General features: G+C 33.0%; 1 long non-coding RNA gene across 1 annotated transcript; it reads right to left on the minus strand.

Moving 5' to 3' along the window:
- Positions 1 to 353: 353 nt before the first annotated feature.
- Positions 354 to 2,808, minus strand: LOC123557306 (uncharacterized). Its single transcript, XR_008372548.1, has 4 exons — positions 2,734 to 2,808; positions 1,265 to 1,324; positions 902 to 957; positions 354 to 691 (listed from the first exon to the last, which is right to left on the minus strand). It is a non-coding gene; the product is annotated as an uncharacterized LOC123557306 (long non-coding RNA).
- Between the last annotated feature and the right edge of the window lie 2,817 nt (positions 2,809 to 5,625).

Here is a 5,625-nt window from a genome sequence, read left to right on the forward strand (position 1 = left end):
AACTAGTATATGTCATTTTTTTCTCTTTATCTCCTCATTAAAGCAAAAAAAAAAAAATCTGATCTAAAATAAAAAAAAAAAAGATCTTCCTTCCCCTTTTGAAGAAAATTTAATCTAGCAATTAATTTATGATGGCCTCAGATACAAGTTAGGAAAACTATACAATGGTATGTATATTCTACTATTCCATGAAGTTGTGAAAAGTAACTGCATAACTTTTCATCAGTTTTGTTGCACTTATAATAACTTGTTGACAGATGATGGTCACTGAATGTATCATTTTCATTTTTCAAAAAGCAAGATATTTACACAGAAACAAAATTTATTACCATGTAAACATATATTATATAACAAGCATTTTATATAATGATATAGGAATGTGATAAATTAAACAGTTTGATAAATAATTAGTATCCATAAGTTATTAAAACACTTGATTATCAAGAATTTAGAATTAGCATCCACACTGTAACTTAGATTGTAATGTAACACTGGTAGTCTCTTTCAACACTGTAACTATTACCCCCAAGTAAATGTTACAAGCATGGATATTGCACTTTAACATAAACATGTTTCACTTCTCAGTAAATGTGTATTATGCAATTATTCATTCCAAGTATGTAATTTCTGATGCTTCAGCATGCACCTCCAAATTCATTGTCCATGGCTGTTTTCAACCTAGATAGTATACCTAGAATGAAAGAAATAAAAAATATCTTTGCTTTCTGTGCAAAAAATATTAAATGTTAAAATTTTAAGAAAAGATACATCTCTATTTTGCTCTCCCATGTAAACAAGTTGAAATGTAGATGCAAATTATTAGAAAAAGTGTCATGACTAATTGAAATGAAATATTCAATCATAGGGTTAAAAAGAGAGATCAAACATTCAAAGTACTTACAAGTCCTTAGAAAACATCTTAGTCTTTCAACATTTTGGGAAGCTGTATACTCTGGTCTGTAATGTAATATAAAGCAACTTGATAAATTTTTAATACATCCTTTTGAAATGAAGTTACTGAAATATTGAATTTTGTTATGACATATATTGAAATATGTTTGCTTTTGTCATAGTTGATAGAAAATTGAAACAAATATATACATGAAATAAAATAAAAATGCAAGGTATAATCCGTGTGTACATCAGAGCATAATTAGTATTTTGAAGTTTTATTTATCAGATCTTCCTTTAAGTTAGGTAATTCAATTCCTCAGTTACAGGTTTTGTAATTTTGTGAAAGGTAAGGAAGAGAGTTCTAAATTACCTTCTTATCATGCTGGTTGTTTTGGGACATTCAATGCTTCAAGACACACAGAAATACTCTCTGAAATAAAAAAGTCAAATAATATTTTATGACATAACCAATATGCATAATTGTGTGGTTCATTTATTAATTTAATTACAGAGGTCATATCCATAATGTTTCTCATATTTTAAATTAGAAAATATTTCAACTTCAAGTCTCTAACACTTTCAATGCTTAGAATGAAAACAGCAGCATTCATCACACTACATCTATAGGCAAATTCATAGCAATATTATTGAACATTTTTGTAAAATATGACAGAACATTTTTAATATATTCATTAAATAAAATTTTACATTTAATTTTAGATGAAAATATAGATTTAAGATGGAAATACAAGAAAATATTGAATATCTTAGATGAAAATAATCTTAGAAGCTTCATGAATATGGCCTCAGGTTTATAGATATAAAGCAGCAAAATCAATATCAAAGATACTTTCTTGAATTAAAAGGTAATGTCCTAGCAAGTACATGTATATGACTGGCATATTCCACAGCAGCTGCTTTTTCACTGTGTCATGAAAACTTGCAAGTCACACACCACAACTATATTTTGGGTTTCTGTTGATCTGGTGTTACTCTTGCATACTGGTACTGATGATAAACCCGAACAGAAAATGAGGTTTTTTACCTGTAACCTTTTTATTTCCGCAAATTGTAAGCAATGGTCGGTATCACAATAAAGCTTAACATTTGCTGCAAGCTTTACATAATTCAAATTTATATTTAGTAAGCAAACTCACACAACGTGAGGCCCAAAAAGGGGGTTGTAAAATGGGGACTGTTTGAACGTTGACTGATGATAAATTCGAACACTTTGTCATTTACAAAATTTTCTTCGTATTTTTGTATTGAAACTTTCCCCAAAAAGCTGCAGCAGTCATTCCTGATCAAGTAATGAAAAGTTACCAAATGTCAGGTCTTCATGTTTCGACAGTGAGCATGCGCAAAAAAAAAAAACACCCACTTCCCCAGTAATTTTGGATAAATATTTTTTATACAAATAAATGTAAGTTATTTATTTTATACAGAATATTTGCCAATTTCGTTTTTGTTTACAACAGTTGGTGTTGTAAGTGGAAATTATTAGATGGTGTGTTCAATTTTATAAATAACCGATTGCAATCGAATATTTCCAAGATGGTCGACTTTATCATCTGTTCGGGTTTATCATCAGTACCAGTAAATATGACAAACATTTTCTTTTATTCTAGAAAGTATAGGTCACAGAAATTTCAAAAAGATCATGAAATACACTGCAACCCTAGATATACAGAATATAGAATAGTTATTTTAAAGTGTTTATGCCTTCAGTAGAAACAAAGTAGACTGATGGTAAGAACTGTGGAGATTAACTTGGAAAGCCTATAATTATCATAAGAAAAAGTGTGTAAGGAAAATTTTACAATTATCAAAAAGACATACCTTTTGACCACTGACCAGTTGAAGGCAACTAAATAATCATCTCAATTCATACTATTATAGGCCTATCTGAAATATAATACAAAACAAACACTGAATGACTGATTAGTGCAAAACATCACAATAATTATAAATGATAATAAGAAACTACATTACTAGCCTTTACAATTTCAGTCATATTCTGTTGACTTTGAAGCATTCTTTTATATCTGAAGGATTTGTTTCATTTGTGGAGGACACCAGAAAAATATTCCATATTTTAATAATCAATGAACAATATCTCATTGCTTGTATTTGTCAAATTACTGCTGCATTAATTTCATAAACACTGTAACAGTACATGTTTTCAATGAGTACACACCTTTCATCAGGATGAATCAGAAAAATAATGCAAAATGTAAACACTGTGTCAGTAGATTTTTTATTTTCTGCTGCAAATTATTGTGAGTGTCACAGATAACTGTACCGTTGTGATACTTGAGTGTCAATAATTCTGCTCGATTTCCATTGAAAGAGAAACGAATGAATACTTTTCTAGTTTATTTAACACAACAAAATGGCATTTAATCTACTTACCTTATAAATTCCATGTAGAAGAGTAAACAATTATAATTATTCCACGATAAATAATCTACTTTCGTTTTCACATCCACATGTTGACAGTTGCGCCACCTATAATATTGCCTGGCAACGAGCACCTACCTTCAAGGGAGGCAACTCGTATACGTGAGAAAGGCCGGACAAATATTGTCATTTTTTCCAAAATTCGTTTATTAGCAACCCTTGCTTCAGTTTCTGGTTAGGAAAATATTAAATAGAATTAACAAATGTAATAGCTGTTACAATCTGACTAAAGTACTTGATCTTCTAAACGAAGATCTGAGAACGACCCATTCACATTCGTCTTCTGTATATTTTGGATTTCCAATATTGCTATTTTTATTTTCGCAAATCTATTTTTGTTTGAACCAATCAGACAACTTGTTCGAATGTCACAGAGTAAGAAAAATTTGCAGTTAATCCAGGGCTCGAACCCGGGACCTCTCGCTTACAAAGCAAGTGCCCTACCGACTGAGCTAACCGGCTATCTGAAATCTTTCGACATAAAAAATGTTGATATAAAAAACCAAGACTTTTTAAAGCTTGCAGAATGTTGTAAGTTAGCTTTTGATTGGCTAGCGGAAGGGTTGTCAGAACGAGGCCATCAATAGCTCGTTGTCAGATCCTATGCGTAGCGTAATAGGAAATGTACTTTAGTCAGATTGTAGCTGTTATAAATTGTTAACTGAAGCAAGGGTTGCTAATAAGCGAATTTTGAGTCTGAAATGGCCGAATTCAGCAATTTTAACACGAAATGCCTGTACCGTTTGCCCTTTGAACTCATTTTACACCAATATTGAGAATGTGCTATTATTAAAAACGACACAGTTAGGTAGTTTAAAGATTAGTTTAATGAAAACTGTCGATTTCTAACACTGTTATCTATCTTTTTATTTTTCAAAAATTGGGGGCCATCTGCCTATATAATTCCTAGGTACGGCTTGGATAATGGTTTTTATACAATGTGTTATGTCAATTCTGTTCCTATAGATTTTCTTGTCGACTGTGGACAGACATCCTCCCTTATATCAAAGAAAAAACTCTTTGAAATTGATTCTCATCAAACTTTATTTCCTGTTTCACCAGTTACACAGATCTTACATGCAGTAAATGGTGAAGAAATGTCTGTATGGGGTGGCGTTGACCTTATTGTTAAACTTGGAGACCAACCCTATGACATAACATTTATTATCTGTGACATGGATACTGGGGGTATCCTGGGGCAAGATTTCCTAAAGCGCAATGTTGATAGCATCAACTACAAGCAAAACTGTCTCCAAATGGGGAACAATATTGTACCTCTTTGGAGTGGTGGTAAGGCATTCCAGATTTGCAGGGTAGAATTAAAGATACTATACGCCTGCCAGGTCAATCTAGGATGTGGATTCCCGTAAAAATTCCACGTTCTAAACATCTCAATGAAAACGGATTCCTTGAGCCGTCTACAAATGTGATGGCAAAGAATGAAGTCATTTTAATGAGTAGAATCGTTAAAACAGGGGAAGAGGTTGTTGTTAATGTCGTAAATTACGGCCAAACTTCAACAACCTTGTATAAGAACATGAACATTGGTACATGGGAATCCTATTTTGAAGAACTAAAGCGAGACTCAGCAAGGGTACTCACGTGACTGAAAGAGAAGCAGAACCATCTTAAAGATCTATATGAACGAAGTTCTAAAGATTTTAATGAAACTGAGAAGCAAGGTTTGGTAAAGCTACTGTGTAAATATTCAAGTACCTTTTCCAAATCCCAACAAGATATAGGTTTAACTAACATAGTTCAACACTCTATCAATACTAAAGATGCTCTGCCTATTCGTCAGCCGCCACGTCGTCTACCTTCAGGTAAGCGGGCAGTAGAGAAGGTGGAAGTCAACAAAATGTTTGAGAGCGGTATTACAGAACCCTCTAATAGCGCTTTGGCTTCCCCTGTTGTTCTTGTTACTAATAAGGGCGGCCCTCCCCGTTTCTGTATCGACTATAGAAAAGTCAATGACGTAACGGTCAAGGACGCCTATCCGTTGCCTAGGGTGAATGACTGCATCGATGCTTTATCAGGTGCCAAATATTTTAGTTCACTTGACCTCAATAGTGGATATTGGCAAGTTGGTATGAAACCAGAGGATAAAGAAAAGACAGCCTTTGCTACAACGGTCGGTCTTTTCCAGTTCACTGTTACGAGTTTTAGTTTGGCCAATGCCACTTCTACATTCGAGCGGCTTATGGAAAATGTCTTGCGAGACCTTCAATGGGAAGAGTGCCTGCTTTACATGGACGACATTATTGTTCCAAG

The sequence above is a fragment of the Mercenaria mercenaria genome, chromosome 9 (genome assembly GCF_021730395.1).
Source record: "Mercenaria mercenaria strain notata chromosome 9, MADL_Memer_1, whole genome shotgun sequence".
Taxonomy (NCBI): Eukaryota; Metazoa; Mollusca; class Bivalvia; order Venerida; family Veneridae; genus Mercenaria; species Mercenaria mercenaria.